Source organism: Melospiza melodia, chromosome 5 (genome assembly GCF_035770615.1).
Source record: "Melospiza melodia melodia isolate bMelMel2 chromosome 5, bMelMel2.pri, whole genome shotgun sequence".
NCBI classification, from domain to species: Eukaryota; Metazoa; Chordata; class Aves; order Passeriformes; family Passerellidae; genus Melospiza; species Melospiza melodia.
This window is the reverse complement of record NC_086198.1, coordinates 21,993,269-22,014,764: the sequence shown is the minus strand read 5'-3', so window position 1 is coordinate 22,014,764 and position 21,496 is coordinate 21,993,269. Positions and strand designations below refer to the sequence as shown.

Below are 21,496 nucleotides of genomic sequence, written 5' to 3'. Positions count from 1 at the left end.
TTAGAGCCTTTAACTAGGAAATGTATTAAAATAAAAACCAATCCAAATTGGACTACTGTACAACTTTATTCCTCTGTAACCATATCCTTAGATTTATCTCACAGTGCACAGATGCCTGAGGCTCTTGAGTGATGCAGCTGCAGGTCTGTGTTATGTTCTATGCAGTCCATTCCAGACCCTATGTTATATTTTAGATGCACCTGCATGGTTCAAGTAAAACTTACTTTATACCTTTTGATAATAAAGTTTATTTTTCCGGTTAGGGATCTAATTAGAATATATTCACTCTGTAAACAAGCCACTGTATAGCTGAAGGAAATTTGTTTTTTCTTTCAACAGCATAAGGATTTTAGTTAGCAGCTGATATGCAGATCAGCCAACCTTGTAGAAAAGGTAAGCAGTGTGAAATTATATAGGAGTTATTAATAATTCCTAATAGGAGGAAAAGACCTGACAGAAAGGGTGAATTAAATGACTGTAATAATCACAGAGATGCATTACTTGGGATTCATTTCAGCACATTTGTGATAGTCTGTAATGGGAGAGTCAACTTGTAACTCAGCAAGAAAGCATGTTCTTCCTCATTAACAATATTTCCTCTTGAATTTAAATTCTTCTGTTTCATATTCATACACTGATGCCAGTGCTACACTTGTAGGGTAGCTTTTTCTTATAAAAATGCTTGTCTAAATGCATCCATTGAACTACAGCTCCCAAAGTGTGAAGAGCTTGTTTATGTCTATTATCAGACCTTTATCTATTCATCTCCTTCTCCACTGAATTCTAACAAGTCAGTAAAGAATTATTTGTTAAATACTTTATAATGGCAAAAAGGTTGTTGCAAGAAAAATAAAAAAGAAAATAACATGCTATACTGCAGAAAAATGGGGTGGGAAACTATCCAGTGATCTTATTATGCTAACCTTATGTCTGTTAGAAATTTTAATCCTGCTTTGATCCAGCTGTCTTTCTTACAACTGATTTTCAGATTATGATATCTCTTTCTATGTGCACATACTTTCAGCACAGGGCTGCCTATATTCTGTTAGACAAAGCAAGATCATCTGGATAAGATTGACAGCAAAATGAAACATTTTAAAGAAAATGCTTTTCTTCTGTGCCTCTGACCTTTCTTCAAGACCCTGCATGCATTTCTAGAAGGGCTGGGTCAGTCAGACAAGCGCATGTGCACACCACCATGCACCCACGCCCAAAATAAAGGAAAGCCTCTTGTGTAGCATGAAGGATACATAAATGTCAGCAAGAGAGCTAAATAATGGTCATTAATTTGAGTAAAGAAACAAGAGCTGAGTGGAAAATTAAATTAATGGCTATGGAAGACACCTTGATAAAAGAGAAGTGAGGAGAAACAATTGAAACAGGTAGAACATGTACATGATTATGGAGCCAGTGACAGAAACTACGTGAAAGAGGAAGTAAGCAAAATATATGTGCTGTTATGTATCAAATTTCATCATAATCCAGCACAGGGCTAAGTATAGGTGTGAAGTTCCATACTAGTTTACAGAGAAACTGGGACAAAGCTGAGCAAACAGGACTCTTAGTGAATGACTTCTGTTCCATGACTTATATAGAAAATGAGTAGGACGCTCATTGCAAATGTATATACAGTGTTAAACAAGTCCTTAAAGCACAAAATTACTAAGTGAAAATTACTGTTTCTGATTAAATTATAACACCTGTTTACAATGAATTGAAAAATACCAGCATGTGTGTGGGAATTTGGAGGTGGAGGGGAAAGGAGTTAGCTATTTACTGATTTCTTTGGTGAGTGAGTTTTCTTATATTTGTTCTTTTTTATACATAAAAAATTAGCATTATAATTTATCTGTCTAAATCTAATATGTACAAATTAATCTTAGATGATTTCCATTTCTTTATATTCCTTAGCTACTCAGTATCTCCTATTGAATTGGCAGCATGCTTTCCTAATTTGGTTTCACTTACCTGCTGAGAATTGTTTTTGCAAGTTTTGATGCAAACACAAACACCACAAGAATATCTTTGCATCCAGTGATCCCTTTTGCTGAGTTTTTAGATCTGAAACTGAGAAAAAAGTTACCACTTATATGCATTTGAGAATAGATGGATGTATAGAATGGTTAGTTTCTCTTCTGCCATGACCAGCAGATGCTGGTAAGAAACAAAAAATTTTCATTCTCATCCATATCAGTGGAATGTGTCATGTCTTTAAGGGCTTTTGCTGACTTTAGAAAACAAAATAGCACAATTATTGTCGTGTTTTTTCTTTTGAAAAATTGTGTTTTAATAATTGCTTACATGGTCTGCTTGGTAAAGTCAAAGAGCAGTGATGTGCTCCTGTTTTGGAAGTTCTTTCTATTTTTCTCAGTAATCTCTTAATATTAAATGGTTTTTTCTAGGCCAAACACCATTGGGATTATTCTGCACAATTCATTTTTGTTAGGTAGGCAAACAGAAAACCTTTCTAAAGAAAATCTTTAGAGCTGGTGTTCTGCTTTAAAGCTATTTTCCTCAGTGTACACAGGGAGGCAGAAAACGCATGCGATCTCTTCCTCATCATTTGAGATCAAGCACGTACTTCAAAAATTACATATTTGTACAGGAAACAGGTCTCATGTTACTCCTTGAGTGGCAACAGACCATGCACTCTGCATATGTTCCTTGGTTCAGTAATCTGACTTATTTCAGGGGATTACTAACATTACAGGTTGTACCATTAAACTACAGATTTGCTGTACAGCAAAGTCAAGGATGTTGATACAAACAGAAAAGAGAATATTTTATAAATTGTGCTTTATCTTGCAAGGTATCACATGGGGATTTTCTCTTAAGGTTCTCCAACATTGTACACTATATGATAACATTCTCAAGTGCTTTTCAACTTTATTCAAATGGAGATTAACATTTTCTATGTTGATCAAGTTTCTCTTTTGCTGTAGTGTGTTCATTAAGTTCATTTAATTCCTCCCCCATTTTATGTATCTGCTCCCCCCATTTTGTGTAAAATGGTTCTGCCCTCCTCAGTTTTCCCGCCACAGCCCTGCCAGTTCTATTGTCAATCTGTTAGGTTATATAATTCCTCCTCCCCTTTTTCCCTTATATGTGTGCTTTTTCTCCTCCCTGGGCCAAGTCAATCGCCCCCCCCACTCCACCTGGTATTCCAGAAGCTTCTCCTCTTTGGGGGTTGTGGTTGGCTGTGGTCCCGGGGCCCCTCCCATACCTGGTACCTATTGGGCTCTCCACTAAGTCATTTGTGCTGAGCTTATCCCCTCTTATCCCCCTATTGGTCTTCTGTAAACCCCTCCCGGGTCCACTCCTTCCCTTTATAACCCCTAAGGGCCCTTTGTTCTGGATCATTCGCTGGGACATTGTGGGCTTCTCAATAAACCTGTTTAGCCCCCCCGGCGAGTGTCCAGCTCCTTCCTTCTCATCGTTCAGCAGCGATCCAGTCCGCAGCCAGCACAGCCCGAGGCCTTACGACACCGAGGGGTGCTGGCAGGTTATGCAGCGAGGTGTCAGCCTTAACCTCAGCTAGCCGGACTCTGACCTTCTCTGCTCTAGAAGGCTAGATACATGCCGCTAAACTCTTTGAATATCTTGGGGATAGAATCCATTGAGCCCAACACTTCTGTTTTGGAAGCTTCAGTGGTGTGGTTTAACGTGTCTTAATAAAGAGTTGTCTCAGTACAATTTATGGCATGGAGGACTATGGTACAAGATGAGTTTTCCAAGATTATAAGCTTTACAAAACTTGCTCATCAGAAAATCTGTTCTAGTTTCAGGTTATAGGTATGTTTAGGAAAAAAGTAACAAAAAAGATGGTAGAAAAGGGAATCAGCTATTGGATTCAAGGAAAAGGAAGGTTGGAAGAGAAACTAGAATAGACCAGGACTGGGTTTTTATGGAGTAGGGGTGTTTTTGTAGGACACACAAAATTAAGTCAAATCGGGAATTAGCTGAAGGGGGAAAACACACATGAGAATATAGGTATGAAAAGATGAAGAGGAATCATACAGGGCCCGAAGGAGATGCTGGGACTGGGCAAACAGGAAGATGAAATAGCACATATAAAGAAAATAAGTTTGGACAAACAAATAAAAAGAAAGCCAGAATTCTGTGGTGAATGGGCATAGCAATGTCTGTGTGACTGGTTGGTGTCTGGCTGTAGAGAAAGAGTATACTAAGGGCCAGGAAGCAGCAAAGTGAAAGAGAAGAGATGAGAAAATGAAACTGAGTGCAAAGATCTGAAGGACTGTGAAAGGCTGGGTGCAGACTGTAAATTTTCAAAGGACAAATTACGTAAACCTAAGGGAGACAGATCAAAGTCTGGGGAAATGAGCAGGAGTGCCTGTGTTCACTGGACCCCTTGTACTGAGCAGCAGTAGAAGAATCAGTTCCTGCTTCTCTCCATTTTTCTCTAATTTTCTCTATTATGAAATATGGTTCTCATCTCCTAATACAAGATTACAACTGTTATACAGTTGTCAGTTGTGCCATTGGAGATACTTGAAGGCTGGCTGGCTGTGGTCCTGGGTAGCTGTCCCTAGGTGAGCCTCCTTCAGCAGAGGGATTGGATCAGATGCCCTCCAGAGGTCCCTTTCAACCTTAAACAGTCTGTAATCCTGTGAAGTCACAGCTCGGTGTCAGTGTGAAGGAGGAGCAGATCCAGGGAAATAACTTTATTGTTCTGTGTCCTGTGAAATGCCACACATCCCTCTCTTTCTCTGTCCAGCCCATGCACAGGACTTTCACAAAATTAGTGTTAAAACTTTCTTCTGGGGCATTTTCTTCTATTCCTGGAGCTTAAAGGTTGGACTCTGTGATTTTAGATATCTTTTGCAACTGTAATGATTCTATGATATTTTCAGTTTCATAATTCCATGCTATTTGTTTACTGTTCCCTAAGAACCTGGAAAGCGTAACTGGTTTAACAGAGTCTGATGGCCATAATGCAAGAAAACTATTTGTAAAGACAAAAACATCTGCCACAACTTTCTTTGAAAAGTCTCTACCAATTCATTTCCCACGTTATAAATACCTTGAGTTTCACTAATTTTCAAACCAACTTAAAATCTCAAAAATCATACAATGTCTGTATTATCTGTTTAGAAGCATAGTAGCTACCCTGATTTAACATCTTTCCTGAGAATTGCTATTTTTGCAGTTTAGAGAGAGCTGCTAACATTTCTCTCTGCAGTCAGCAATAAGGACCATGTGAAGCAGATGCTAAAAGTACTGCATCTTTGGTAATACAATAAATATGAAAATGAACCTCCGCAATTTGATCACGTACCTATTGAGAATTTATGGAGACAAGTGACCTCAATCTCTAGAAGAGCAATAAATATTTACATATTTAAGGGAGTGCTAACAATACAGTGAGGGTTGTATTGACATATAGACAGGATTTGGTTTTGCATGCTCATTTTTATCCAGAAGCCACCAGGCCTTTGGCTGTAGTTTGTTCTGGTTTTGGCACAGCTTCTGCTTTTCGCTGTGTTCCGTTTTTCCCCAATCCTGAAGCTGTGTCGCAGATGCCCACAGGAAGAGAAATACTGGCCACCACTGGTAATTTTCAGAGACCTTTCAGTAACTGTAAGAACAATTCAGTGAGGCAAGGTGTCTTCTTACAAGCAATTCAATTCTTAATCACTAGGGCTTTAAGTAGGAAAAAGCTAAGTGCTATCATGGGAAAATGCCAAAGTAATATGGGCTAGTTCTAGGGAGATGTAGGGACTCATTCTCTGTCATCTATGGTGATTTTCACACACAGCACAACAAGTTTGAGTGGTGACATACAGCAGTAAATAATAAGTTTCAGCAAAGCTGTAGGGTAATACAGCTGCCTGCAGAGCTTACCTCCATGAAATGAGGGGGCAGAAAAGGTATGATTCTTATTCATACAGACTAACAGCAAGCAAAGCAAAATTTTAGTTCTTTGTTTCTGCATTAGAATTGTTTTTTCCTCTGCCATGCTCTGCTTTCCTACTCCCCTTTCAGCCTGAAGGAACAACTTTTCTCACAAATACGGACTCTGCATGCCTTCAGTCTGGTTGCATAAGTGTCCCATGGGCTCGCAAAATATGTGTTGATCCTGTGTACTTTCAACTTTGAGTCCTGAATGTACAAACGAAACTCAATGTGAACTGCCAAGTCCAGTTTCTAGGACCATTGCACTTTTAAGTGTCTAATGGTGTTCAGAAGCCCAGAATAATTTCAGGTATGCTTATTTATATTCCTAAATGCATATAGATGGTGTGTGTGTGTGTATAATTCTCAAGAGGCATGAACTGTGCACTTGAATGTTTTTTAAAAATTGCTTTCTGAGAAAATACGCAGTAACTGATGGTGCTATTGACATAATTCATAAAGGGAATAGTTGATTACCTGTTTTGTAACTGAGTCAATGAATATTCATCGTTCCCTTGGTATGGAGCTGGCATATTTTAGCTAATTAAGTCTTCTGCTTAGTTGGTGCATATGCACACTTTTTATATGATACCAAAGTATGTTTAATTGGGGTTTGGCAGATAATACCAAGGCAAGTTTGCAAACAAACAAACAAAGTAGACTCCGCTGCTATTTCCATAAATTGAATTATATCACTTTATGGACACATGTATAAAAATGTCACCTCATTTCAAAAGGGCCTAAAATTCACACTATTAGGGCAGGTTTCACTTAGTAAATAGCAGGAGAAATATTTATTTTTAGATAAAATACTTATTTCAGATGTGCATACAAATTTCTACACAGAGTGTTTATAAATGTTGTTGATAATTACCTTATCCCCTTTCCTGAACATATTTGAGAATACTATACCGTCTTTGAATCAAAATTTTAGTATTTCATTTTTCCTTTGAGAATCTTGGATGCAAACCAAGGTAAACTAAAGATCAGAACTTGAGCTACTGCCTCAGTTTCTTTCTTAACTTCCTACTGTCTTTTGCTGGGAACACGCATGGTGGCTGGCAAGGAGCACAAGCCTGTCACAGGCTGCTCATCACCACCTTGTTCAAAACAAGCTGCCTAATAAGATGACCTGAGGCTAGTTTTGGGGGCTGTATCCTTTCAAAGGCCTCACCAACAGGACATTCAGGTTCATGCCTGGCTCTTGACTGAATGCAGAGCCCAGACACAGCTGAGGTGTGACCCAAGCCAGGAATGCAGAGGTTTTGTGCTCTGAGAGCCTAGAGGTACCCCAATATGAAATCACAAGAAGATTATACAAGTGATGTGCTTTGCTACTCTGCTTTCATGGAACGCTTACCTGGTCTCCCAGTTATCTTTGTCCCTGCCACAGCAGAAGAATTAAAACTTCAGTTCAGTGCCACAATGTTCTCAGGTTAATGGGTACATCAATCCAGGCACTCAGCCTGAGTTATTCTCTTCTACCTATGAGAATGACATCTTATTCATTTTTAGTCTTAAATTCCATTTCCCTCTTTGGCTAGTCTCTCCTCCATCCTATAATGTTTTCCACCCTAATGGCCTTTTCCCATGCTTTTCCTTGGTATCTATTATTGAACAGAAGACTTAGGTGAGTCCACCATCCACAACAGCATCTTTATGTCTAATTGACTCATGACTCTTTTTGGATCCCATCTTTCTCTCTGAACTGTGCTAACACCTTCTGTAATCAAAAGATCTAATTCTGGAGCACAAATGATTCAAAAATTGGGTATGAAACAGAGCTTTTTAATCAAAGTCATTGCTTCAGACCCACTCCTGGATACACAGGGCTGAAGTCCATCTAGAGGAATCATATTGTTACAGGTCTAAGGGAATAAACTATCTTTGCTCTCTAGCTGGTGGGTTAATGTATCAAAGTATACAAGCTCTAAGGCATCCACAGCAATATTTATATCAGATTAGATGTGTTGCTGAAAAAAGAAATCAAATCAAGCCACTCAGAAAAATTCCCCATGCTCTGCACTAGGTTGTTATAGTGGCACTGGAGTTAGACATCACGTTAGGGGGTATGTGGCTCTTAATTCAGGTAGAACTGCTTGCTGCCAAACTCAAGTTTACTTAAGCAGTTATCAGAATCTCATCTAGACTTGTCCCCTAAGGAAGGTGTGGCTTTAATTCTAACCTAAAGTGTGAAGTTCTGATGTGTATTGAATTCCACTTATCATCTCAGCCATTAAAATTTTATTCAACTCAATGAAAATCAATCCTACTCTTCATTTTTTGAAATGACATAATTTCTGTGTATGCTCTCTAATCTGCTTAGAAATACCATAGCACTTTCCTGTGTATGAAGCTGTAAAACTATAAAATCTCTTGTAATCACGGCCAATATGACTTTTGTGTTCTTGATACAATATAGCAAAGCAGGAATACAAGATAGAACATGATCTCGGTGAAAAGAAAGGTCTAAACTACACTTTGAATATTTCTTTCATAAAACTACAAACAGGCTGGTTCATGTTCTGCTTCAGTAACTTCTCATACATTTAAAAACTGATGAATCTTTTTGCCTTTTCATATTTGTTTTTTCTGACTGAGAAGCTTTAAAAAATGAAATCTGTAATGGAATTTTCTCTGTAAAGCTAAGAATTTGAAGCTAATTTTATCTTACCTACATGATTATTTCATCATAAGTATCTAGCTATTATGTTGTAATGGCCAGTCAGATTTAGTACATAACTCTTAATCCATGATAACCTTTTGTAGACTTTGAAATAGCAGTTATGTCAAAAGAATTTGCAAAGTAGCTGTTTTTACAAATGTTACAGCTATATCAGAGTTGTTTTTTTTATTGTTAACCATGCTGCAGGGAGTAAAAGTAATTTTGCGTTCTAAAGAAGGCACAGCATTGGGTCTAAGTATGAAATGTTTATTGCCTCCTGGTAGCAACAGGGGACTGCAGCACCTGGGAGAACCTCATAATGGGTTCTTAACACTTGTTGGCATTTTTCTCCCCTTTCACCTCAGTGCTTGTGAAAAAAAGAAAATTAGGAGAAAAAAAATTCTCAGTTTCTGAAGGTAAATCAAGTCACACCGTGCATAAAAGTGCTTAAAGTAGGGATTCAAGATTCAAACTGGTCACAGGAAAGTCAGTTGATTTGAAGTGGTCTGCAGGATTTCCCTGGTGTCTACTATGGCAGGGACTACACAAACCAAGGTGACTTCTCACGACTGTCCTTTCCCTGGAAAACTAAACACCAAATGTTTAGTTGCTGACGAGGTCCCTGGTGTCGAGATGACCCCGAGGTGTTAGAAAGTCTCTTTTTCCCATCCCCAAGACCAAAGAAGGAGAAGCCAAGATGTGTCGGTTCTGCTCTTCAAGGTTGTTTATTATTTCTTATCTATAAAATTCTTTCTCCAACCCGCCGAGGTCTGTCTGGCAGGTCGGGTGGAGGCACACTGACCGCCCTTGGGGCGGTGTTATCTTTTTATACTAAAAACTACGTGTACTTTATTTACAATAATTTTCCAATACCTGTCACCTATGGTAGACAGTTTGTCTCTACTCTAAACCAATCCAAAAGTGCCACCATCACAGCAGAAGATGGAGGACAAGAATAAGAAGGAGAAAGACAGAACATGCCCAGCTTCCTCCATCTTGCCTCTTGGACCCCTATTCTAAAAACCCCAAAATTCTACTTTTCCACCCTGTGGTAAATTCACTGTCATTCTATTCAAGCCCTTGTGGCTTGTAACTCTTGGCACAAAGTTGGTAATTGTTTCCATGGGTTAAAATCGAAGGCACAGGTGTCTTTGACTCTGTGCCAAGGTCTCTGAGCCCCCTACCTGGGTCTCAAGTCCTCCAGGGCAGCCAGAGGAATATCCTAGGTTCTGACAAGTTGCCAGTACTTCTGTATTTCTCTGGGACACCATCTTCTACAAATATGTTTATACTTACCCCTAACAAGGGCCTGCACAAGGGCAGCCCCATTCAGGGGACATGATGGGGGCATGCAGCCAAGGGAGTGTAAATCCTCTCCCCAAAAGTGCCTTTGAACCTCACAAGATGGGTTTCTTCTTTTATAGTGCCATCATTTTAATTAGCATAAGCACCGAAATGATCTGATAGCAGTATTGTAATGACCTCAGCTAATGCACTGGTTTTAGCACTGCGTTTTAAATGAGCTAATGAATCTAGATGTGGCATGAAAATATTCCACCAGGCATTTAATGGTATTTCTGTATAGATGAAACTACAGTTAGAGTAATTAAAATGTTCTTGTAAGCCAGTTGCGTTCCAGTCCTCCTACCCCTTACAAGACTATTTGGACTGGTGTTAGCTTTTACCACTCTGATTCTCAAGCATGTATTTTTATCCAGACCAGAGCACGATCCACTTTTTGTCTAGTTTAATCAGTCTCACAGGAGACCCCCTGACCTGCTTGCCCAGAAAAGTGAGAAAATAGAAATTCACTTGATAGTCTTGTGACCTGGAGTCAGAAATCAAACTGCAGTATCTCTCAGGAGCACTAAAATTCACTTTCAAGAAGCCATGTATTTAGAGGCAGCAGCCTAAGTTCCTAATAGAAGGTGAGACCTGAGACAAGTAACTCGTAAATAAAACAAATAAGGCTACTTGTATGCTGCCACTCCAAATTAATTGACTTCAACTGTTGAAGGTATTTAATGGAGTTGCTTAGATTTTGGATTTGGAATTGTGCAGGCTGTTTTTTGTGCACTGGGCATTTTGTTTGCATTACAGATGATCAGTGAACAGCATGGCCACTTGCAGGTAATTTGCAATATTCTCCTTTGATTTTCACCTCTCCCATTTAGTGGAAAAGACATATGACTTTTTAGCTTGATAATAAAATATTGCTTTTAAGGTAAGCGACACACATCCAAAGATGCTGCTTTACTGACAGTGTACCCATTTCTGGAATCATTATGTATCTAAAGAGGCATGTAGTAGCCAAAGAACTAGAAATATTTTGTCTAGTTCTCTGTGGGACAGCAAACATCAATCAGTAGATCTGATCCAGAATAAACTGCAGTGATTTTTTTTCCTGCAGAATTTAAAAGTGAAATTCCCATCCTCTTGATTTTATGGGCGTAAAGACATAGTACTGTCGAAACTAGATAAAGTATTCACAGAGTAAGGCAATAATGTGTGTCAGAATATAACCATTTAACAGTAAATAATTAAAAGTGAGATCATAATGAAATTCCCTTCTGCCTACAGGTGGCTATTTTTTTCCATAACCTTTTTGTTAAATGCTAGGAATAAGATGTAAATAAAACAGGCAAAGGCATTAAGTTGCATTACAACTGCTTTTAACTTTAATGACATTCCCTGAATCTGAAATAACCACTGTTACTTACAACTTGACCTCTTTGATCTGGCAGTAACTTAGCCCTTAAGCTAGAAGGTAACACGGTCAATTATACCTCAGCACTGTTTTCACAGGAGACTTGTCCTTCCTAATGTAGATTCAGTAAAATTGGTAATGTTTGCCTCATTTTTTCTTTTGCATAAGTAGAGTGGCAAGTGATTCCATTTATGCTTTTTAAATCAAAGATTAAATAAGAATTCTTCCTGATCCATTGCCTATACTTCTAGGACTTAGTTTCAACTATTCTTCTCTTACTCAAGTTTTACTCTTTGCACTCCCATATGTGCAAAATATACATTAAAAAGCTACACAATTAATTCAAATATTGCCTAAAGCGATCCAGAGGTGTGTTGAAAATGTGTGAGAGTGGTGCATTTATATTACAGTTGGTACAGATAAGTGCTTGTGATTTCAGTATTACAGCAGATCCATGCAGCCTGGTGTGCTTATGTGCACTATGACAAGAAATCTTTCAGAAATTCAATCTTTCAATCACTTTTTCTACCCGTCTGGGGCTTTCTTTTTTCTCTCACTTCTTACCAAATTAACCATGAGACATTATTTCTCTAAGTTGCTACCTGTAAAAGAACTCGGAGATCTCCTTCCACCTTCTGTGCTGCAGCTCAGCTTCAGGGAAGTTTCTCAAAGCTGTGTGAGCATCCTGGTAGCTATTTTTTGGTCTTCTCTTTGTTAAAAAGCTGACAAATAGGGCCACCAAGCACCTCCTTTTTCCATACCCTCTTAAATGTCCATGTCTCTTGATGCAGAGCATCATACAAGGTAGAAGATGCCCAGTTTGCATCTACCTTCTACTGGGACAAAATGTAGGAGTGGATGAAGATCCTCAAAACCACCCATGGGAGCTGGGGGCCCTTAGCAAGCTTATCCTTAGCAAGTATGATCAGATAGTTGCTAAGATATCAGATATGGCTGGATGTGGTGCTTTGCCTGCAGGCAGCTTGGTTCTGCAGATGGGGACAGAGATGCTTCCCTCTGCCAGTCCTCTGTGAAGGACAGATGGAGCCCAGGGAACAGGAAAGGAACCCTCCAGCCATCCCGATCGTCTCCAAGGAAGCAGGATGTGTGTGGGAAGCATGAAGGACTCATTAGAGACAGCAAGGTGGTTCACCACTGAGAGCAGGAGACAACTGGTGGCAGAAGAGTGTGTTTTTGTGAGGAAAGGGAGAAAACCTCACTGTGGGAGGAATGTACACGGGAGTCCAGGCATGTATGGATTTTTCAGCTTCCTGTTTTAAGTTTGTGGAAGATATTAGGCGTCAAATAGAGATTAAATCAGGGGAAGACCCAACAGGATCTGTAGATCAAGGGGTAAGCAAACCATTTTCAGAAAGCTGCTTCCTTTAGAAAGAGGAAGCAACAGTTAGTCTTCAAATATCAAGACTTTGTGCTTCTAAGGACAAATAACAGCACTCAGTGATTTTGAGTGCTGTTAAGCACTGGCCAGATCCCAGGACTTCAAAATTTAACATGGGGTTTGACACTTTTGAAAGTTGTTTGTTTACAAAAGGAACCTGTATTTTGTCTCTTACTCTTGAAAAAGATAGGCTTCAATGAAATATTGTGACCAGCCACGCTTTAGAAAAAACTACACAGTTCACCTCAGTGTTGACCATTTCTTCAAGGCTGTCTTTGGAGTTATTTCAGCTGTGATTAAGATTTCCAATTATATTACAGTTGGAAGGATAAAACACATCAATGAAAGCAGAATAAAACTGCAGGGCAACCTGAGGACAAGCAAGTAGCCAAGCCACAGGGAATGAGAAAGAAATTCACTAATAAAAATCTAAACTGTTATGAAATGCCTTTCAGTCCAGCCAGAGCAAAATGCACATTTCTATTGCTTTTAATCTGGAAGGAACTGAGGCACAAGGCACTGAAATGACAAAGTGAAAGGGAAATGTGGAGAAATGTCCTGTAAACATGGAACACAAAGAGATGTCATTTACCATGGAAAACTGTCAGAAGCTGTTGGAAGGCAATTTTCAGTGGTCAAGTTGTATTTCTTATTTGCTTTCATTTTTGACAGGAAAGAAACTATGCTTTTCTGTATTTCTCTAGGAAGTACAATTCTGGAGGGACGAACAATAAATTTGGGCTGAATTGGAAATATTTAGCATTTAGTTTGATTTCTGCTTCAGAATGTAGTATAGAAATAGGGTAGATAAAAATGTCATTAAAAAATGAAATTCTTTATTGAGAGAATAATTCAATATGACATTTTGACATTATAATTCCTCCCCCTTTTATTTTTTTCTTCAATAGTATTCACCAAAATTCACACATTTTAGTAAAGTATTTCTAGTTTTGTCTGCAGAACTGCATTTTCCAATGGGAAATAGTTCCTTTAAATTTTTTTGTCTTTTTCAATTTCAGTCATGTATCTATACTATCCTTCTGCTTATGCAAAATTGCCCCCTGAAGTATATTTTACCAATGCTTTGTCCAGTCTTGCTATAAATGACTCAGACAATGAGACTCCCACTGAAAGATTACTCCACTGCCTAATAGATCTGTCAGAAATATTTTCCTGAAACTCAGACTATATTTTCCTTGTCTTAATTTGGAATGTCGTGGAGCAGCTCATGAAATGCAAGCATAGTAAATCACTTGAACCAGATGGTATTCATCGGGGGGTTCTGAAAGAAATAAAGTGCAAGAGAGGGAAGATACTGGCAATAAATCATTAAAAATAGCAGCTGTTCCTTTTAAAAGGGAAAATCTAGCCTGTACTTAGAATAAAAATTATTATTCTTTTTTAACTGAATAAAAGATCAGTTTCAAGAATGGCAGCCTGATAAGCTTAATCTCAGCTTCAAGGAAATTTACTAACAATCCAACTACAATCCAAGTATTAGTTAATTATAATTTTAGACCAAACTGTGGCATCTCCTACAGGGGTAAATAATGACTCTCTGGCATGAGAGAAATCTTTGGAAGAAAAACAGCCATAATTGTGTCGGAAATTTCATTCTAGAAAAAGATTCATAACTGAATGGCTCTAATATTCTTGGATTTTTTAAAGAAGTTTCTAGAAAGGAGTGTCTAGAAGAGGGGTTCATTGGAGGGGGAGTTTGCTGTTACTGAGCTGGATGATGTAAATGAAGGCTTCCAGTGTTAACATCTTGGGAGGCAGCAGGGAAGGAGTTTATCACACCAGGTGTCCAAACCTGCAGTAGTAATGTCTGTCATGATAAGATATTTATTTCACTTTAAAATGCAGTGTGCTTGCATTACAATAGGCAGGGTGAAGGAAATACACCGAACAAATGGAGCATGAGCAAGTTAAGATTTGTGATGGTCCCTAGGCCTGATGGCAGCCCTTTTTTCTCCTCAGCTTCCAAAAGAATCCTTTATCTTAGGCAGTAACCATAGGAAATTCAGTGCATCCTGCTCTACTTCGGATAAATTTTTCATCAGTGGAATTTAATAACAAATAAACCTCTCCCTGTGAAGTTTATGTCAATTATCTCATAGGTAACTCAAAATGTGGCACAAGAAGGGCATATTTCTGTTTTCTTAAGAAGCATGGATTTCTATTAAAAGCAGGAGCAAGACAAATTGGTATTTCCATACTGAGATGGGGAATTACATTTAGCATTATTCAGATCTTATCTCCAATTATGTTAGAAATTTAGCAGGTATTCCTGGGGCTTGAACCACCTGTTGAGAAAATCTCCCTGATTAGTGTTGCCTGAGTAGTGAGTGAGTTATAGGAACAGAATTGTGAACAGAGATAGCAGAAGTGGTCAAAGAAAGAGAAGCACAGAGAGCAAAAAGCTCTTGGGAATCATGTAAAAAGCCAAAGAGGACTGACAGTTTTAAAAGAATTATTCATTCATCTGAATGCTTTGGGCAAGGAAAAGTAAATTATTTCTTTTCTGCTGTGTCATTGTGGTGCCTACTTGGTTGGTTTAGATTTTTCTCTCAGTAGGTCTCATTCATGGTGGCTCCATAGTTCTGTCCTGCTAGATCCATGTCAGCAGGACCAGGCATCAAAGGCATCTGCAAAACTTCCTTCCTAAAATTCAATTTTTCTGCTGTAGGCATCACACTTTCAGCCCTGACTCTGACTGCTCACATGTCCCATCTGCATTTGCACTAGATCAAGTCTAAATCCCCATGGAAAGACCACTGGAATCCCTGTGTGGAAAGACTGATCTACAGTCTACATAACCCAGGAGGATATATCTGAAGGCTTGCTTTATTCCTGCAGAAAGGGCTTGGGGAAAAGGGATTTTTGCAAATGCTGATTCCACCAAAGGTTTTCCTCAAGAAAACCTGGGAGGCCGCCTCAGAGTCAGGACCGGTACTGTTCCTGTAGCACAAATTTTACTTATGGTTATTTTGACTTCAGAACTGTCAACAGAAAGAGTGGAGAACTCCATCATGCATATGAGGATTGTTACTGAAGCCTTTGGAAAAATTTTATGTTGGGTTAACTAGAAATGTATCCAAGGTTTTTCTCACTAGAAACTCCTGTATTGTACAGTAGTACCTTTTGATGTTCAAAATAGTAATTAAAAGACAGATTCTGACAATTTCATAAGTATTTTGGCACAGCACTGCAGTATTTTAAACCTTCCTGCCCTTCTACAAAGTGACAGAGCTGCAATCTCTAGACAAAGTGTAGTTGAGATCCTGTCCCTGTATTACCTTGTCTAAGGTAATTACACTCTTCCCTTCCCACCACTAGCTGATGACAAAATGCAAATCTCTGTAAGAAACCCAAATTCTGTGCCATTTTGCTCATAAATCTGAGAGTATTCTGCTTGAGTTTAGTATTACTAGCACTGAAATCCATGTGCAAGGGAATTGGACATGATAAAGAAGAGAATGATCCATTTTTGTGATTTCTCAACAAGATGGCTAAATCTTAAGGACAAACAAAACAACGAAAAAGGAGAAAGGTTCCTAAGCAATGACAGTTTCTTTTGCCAAGTGTAAGAATTCATGTGAGTCACCTGAGACAGGTGTGCTCTGTGGTCTTCCTGCAGCCCTAGTGCTGTGATCATCCCAAGTGAGAAATGATGAAAGCTATTTTTGGAAGACTATGAAACCATTCACTCAAAACCTTTAAGATTTCTCAAAATATATTTGTTTTGCTTTGCATTCACCTCTTTTTGAGGCTTGCATTTTTACAGGGTAATCACTAAACTGTGAGTGCTGCAGAAACTTTTCCTTTACATTGTTGTAGGAGCTTAGGTTGTAAGAACTGCTTGAGATATTCAGAATTTACCATAAAGCAGTTTTTGTTCTGTCTAATGATTTTGGCATTAATTATGCTCTGCTTCTTAGAGATGTTATCTGGAATGTCTACCAACCTATCATAGTGGCAGACATATAACACAATTGGTAGTTAGTGTTTTGGGGCATGAAAAGGGTTCTTCCTAGATCCATGGTAGGCCATTGAAGATGATAGACCATTATGCGGCCGATTTTCATTTAGAGCTAAGTTGTGCATATTAGGTTGTGTCGCTGCCTTAGTAATTAGCATAATTTTAATCTACTACTTTGCCAACATATTACTACTGTGATACAAAAACTTGTTGGTTCATGTCTCACGGGAAGATTGCTCCCAGACTTGTCACATTTTTTCCTTCCAGGAAAGGAAGCGTTGCCTTGGAGTATTGTGGTAGTAAGGTCCCACCTGGATATGGTTCTTCTCCACTTAGAGCAGGTTTTCAGACCCAGAATTCTCCAGAATTAAACACACAATACACAAATGTGGTGAAGACCTCACCACTTTCAAAGACACAGAAAAAATCTTTGCTTGGGAAAAAAAATAAATAGGCTTCCAATATAGGGATTATATCATGTGAAAGGAAAACATAGTGCTTTTTTTGCCCTTTTTGTAGATAAAACATTAGTGGATAAAATAGGGGATCATATTCCTCTTTTGAAAAACTTACGACTCAGAGATTTGAAGAAAAATCAATGTGACATTTGAATACACTTTGAAGTTCTTTCACAGCTTGAAACTTCACAACTTTTGTCTCTCCCTTTTTTTATCAACCGTATTCATTACATTTCCATATAAAGCAGCCTCCTTGTTAAACACCATCCCTCTCCCTCTTGCTCTTTTCCTCTTGCTCACTCTCTCTTTTTCCATTTTCCCCCCTCCTGGCACTTTGCTCTCCAGGAGTACTGAACACTTTCTCTCAAAGGTAGCAACACACCATTCAATTAAATCTCCGGCCTTTGTAAGGACAGATAATAACTTTGATCGCTGCATTTGTATAATTAAGGGACAGGCCTCTGGTTTAAAGGGGCTCCTCTCCCTCCTTTGAAACAGCGAGAGCGTGATGAGTTTTCCGCGGCACCAGCGCGGTAGGAAAGTCCCGGTCTCCTTTGGTGTGACATCTATCTGCATCCCCCAGCCTGCTCGTCCCTGTCCCAGGGCCGGCGATTAGGCAGCGCCCCGCTGGCTGCAGATGGAGTGAAGCAGAGCGATAAGGGAAGCTGCCTTTCTGCCCTGCCTCAGATCGGCGCAGGGAGAGCTCCTCTTCACAGGCAGCCCCGGTGTAAGCCGTTTAAACAAGCGTGCAGGAAATATTGGGGTAATTACCAAGCGCAGGGAGGGGGTCTCCGGCTGTCAGCGGCATTGAGAATGGGTTCGAAAGCTCGCTCAGCAGATTAATTGATCCTTTTTCTGCAGCCCATCTTTTGAATAATTCTCGCAGCGGCAGCACGTAGCCAAAAGTTGGGAGAGAGTAGCGTGCAGAGGAGAGGCATCCTCATCCACAGACGTGCCTATTTACTGGTGTCTGCATCAGGCTTTCTTCTCTGCCAGAGCATTAGGAATTTTAGTGATAATTCATGCTTGGTAAATTTGTTTTCTGTAATAAGATCAAGCCCACAAAGGGGGATTGAAAAGCAGCACCGCCTGCGCTTCCTTATCAGCAGCGATGCCAGCTAAGTGCTGGGATTGTGGGAAGCTGCTCCGAGGTGCTCTCGCCTGCTACTTAATTCAGTTCACTTAGAAAAGAGTTCACCACAGTTTTTAATTTTCGGTTTCGCACCAGCGAAGCAGCCGTCAGTTCAGTGGAGCAGTGGTGGCCAGCGGGCCCCCACGGAGAGCGGCCAGGCTCCTCTCCATCCCGGCAGGCCACTCAAGTGGAACATCAGCCAAGTGGCGGGTTTGTTGCTGGGGAGACGAGTACCAGCCTCTCGGTTCCGTCTGCCCCTGCCCTCACTCTTCCCAGCTGGTAGAGGAGGGAAGCTGGCAGCGAAAATCTTGATGCTGTACTCATTTCTCACATTTGCCTGGCAGAGGATGCGCCAACAGGAGGGAAATGGTGCGCAGCGCATTTGTAGAGGTACACGTGTGTCTCCTCTGTAGCTGCATTAGCTCATGAGCAGGTATCCTGTGCTAAAGCAGAGAAGGATGGGGCAGCAAGGAGAGCTTGCAAGTGGTGCTCTCCCGGGTGGCTAATATTGATTGCTTATTTAAGGAAAATAGAATAATGTTCTGTGATATAGATGCTGTGCTGCAGAAAGGATTTCAAAACTCCTTATTAGCACTATCCTAGCAACTTGAGATAGAGCAAGTGTCAAAAATGTTCTGATCTAATTCTGAATACCTATATTTGCACAGAATTATCTAGTACCTTGGCAGCTTCTGTCAGGGCACTGTTCAATTCAGACAGCATTTAGTTGGCACACAAATTGATATCATACTAAAATACAGTGAAGAGAGCAATTAAAATCCATTTCTATGATAGTTCAGCTTCTTCATACAGGACTTTTCTAGTATTGTAGAAGCTCTCTTTAAAGCCCAAAACGGAAATATTGCTGTGTGTTTTCTCTGTCTCCATTTTTCCTGCCTTCACCAATGTTATTGGTACATCTGAGAGTGTCATATCCCTCACTCACAAAATACTAAGGGCCAGACTTTTGCAATTAAATTGCAAACATTTTTGCAAGGGAAATTGTGAGCTGAAATATGTGGGTTTAAGAGACCAAAGAGCCACGACTTGTGGGCAGGCAGATGTCCGATCTGCCACCAACACGTGCACTTCTTTTGCAGGCACAGGCATCCACTTGGAAAATCTAAGTGCTGGCTTACTCAGGGTCACACTACAAGGACCTGTGTTCTACATAATGCCCTCAGCAATCCTCATTTCTTGTTTCATTTTAAGAAGTTTTCAAATGGAAAATTCCCCACAGTGTAGGCAGATGGAATTAAGAAAATTGCTGGGACTACTGTGACTACGTGCTTGTACACCTCCATCCTTCTGTCCTATAAAATGGTGAGAAACATGTCTGACTGATTTCACAGGGTCTCCCTCAAGTATTCTTATATGTTTTGATCCACAGATCTTATGTTTCTTCAGCCTTAGATGTCTTGACAAAATAGAAAGAATCACAAATCTCATTTGACACTACGAATTTCTCCTGTGGTTTGCACTACAGTAAAAACAGAAGGGTCCAGCTTCATCCCATTCGACTGCACTCCCATTTACATCCAGGTTTACCCTTATACCACCTCAGGGACTGAGGTACCTACAGAGCTTGAAATGACAGGTTGTATCCTTTGCTGCCTGTTTTTGGCCACGGTTTGGTTGTTGATGAATAGTAAAAGCGGGTATCTGCTCAGGCAAAAGGCCAAGGGCCTGTCAGCCACTCCAGCTAGCTCCAAGGGTTGTGACAGTCACAGGATTTCACTTTCCAAGGCTGTCACAGACCAGGAAAACACAAAGTACTCTTAAATACACTTCACCACTAGTCATATAAAGAGATTTTCAACAGGCCAGTGGAGAAAATTCCTTTAGCTGTGCTTTTTTAAAAATCCACTTGTATCATGACCATTTGCATGTAAACCGATTCCTAGACCCCAGAAAAGGGGCTGTGGTGTTTCTGTGCTGAGGGTCTGGATGCACCTGTACTGACAATGTCATGGGAGCCATGTTTTCAAAAGAATGGTGTATCTGCAGTTTGCATTCTGTCGTAACATATGTGAAAATAATATCCTACTGCAAGTGTATACAGCATAAAGGAAACCTTTGGTACCTTCTTGAAATTAATCTGTAGCTCCTGAAACGTGCCCATTCTGAGGAGAAGAAACGAGGCTTGAAAGCACTCCAAAGAACCGTGTTGACATCACAGCTGCTGTTTTTAATACCCCACTGTGCAGAGTAGCATCCTGAAAGAGACTAAAAGCCTCTGTCCATCTACTCATGCCAGATCCAAAGCAGGTGGCTGTTAGAGCTGCCTTTTTCCAGTTGCCAGGCTTTCTTTTGAGGATCCATCTTAGAGCCAAGAGCAGCCTCCAGTGGGGCTTGCACCAATTATTTACTCTACTTATATGTAGCTAATTAAGTGATAATCCTAAAGAATCAGGATACATGTGAAATTATAATTATTACTCACAAAGCACAAGCTGAGCAAATTATTTGTTTGTTTCTTTTGTTTATGCCCGTATGTGTTAAAACTGGTGATTGAAAGTTTGTCACTTCACCTTGGGATGTAATTACGCCGTAAAAAGTAGAGTTAAAGATAGAATAAATTTGGTTGATTGAGGAAAAACCCAGAGTTTTGGTTTCAGTGAAACTGTAGAGCAAAAAATCTTTTGGTTGGACCCAGCTGCAACATCAGAAATACTTTTGAGTGCCCCGTCAATGTTAAGTGCTGGAAGGACCACCCCTGGTCACAGGAGAGGTTCAGAGATCAGTGGTACAGCACAGATTTAATGGCTCAGCATCTCTGCAGATGTGTGATGGTCTCCTGGTGCTGCTGCTTCTGAGCCCATTTTAGAAATTAAACCAGGAGGATGTGCCCTGCCATGGACTTTTCTCCAAACTATTCTATGGTGAGAAAGGAGTACTGAACTGCACTCCTGCATGCAAATATGTTTTGTTATGATGGTGTCTGCATGGGTGGGGATGGTCTTTGTGTTCAAGCCATTATATTGTCAGACCAGGTTAAATGAAATGACGTTCCTAGTACTCCTTGAGTAAGCAAAACAAGTATAGAGTGTGCAAGGATACACCTAACTTATATTTTCAAAGTTTTTTGTAGAATCAGCAAGACTGTAAAAGTGCTGCTTTCAATTTTTGCAAAACCTCTGGTGCCTCTGTAGTCTCAGGTTCATTCCCAGGGTTAACTAAAGCCTAGTTCAAGATTCTCAACAGTGTCAGTAGTGGGATCACCAGCTGGAAGTGGTGCAA

At 39.9% G+C, this 21,496-nt stretch overlaps 1 long non-coding RNA gene across 1 annotated transcript in view; it reads left to right on the top strand.

The window, feature by feature from the left end:
• Positions 1-6,144: 6,144 nt before the first annotated feature.
• LOC134419001 (uncharacterized) overlaps positions 6,145-21,496 on the top strand; it is a 65,664-nt gene continuing 50,312 nt past the window's right edge. Inside the window, exon 1 of the long non-coding RNA XR_010027926.1 lies at positions 6,145-6,223. This is a non-coding gene — a long non-coding RNA (uncharacterized LOC134419001). The remainder of the gene's footprint in view (positions 6,224-21,496) is intronic.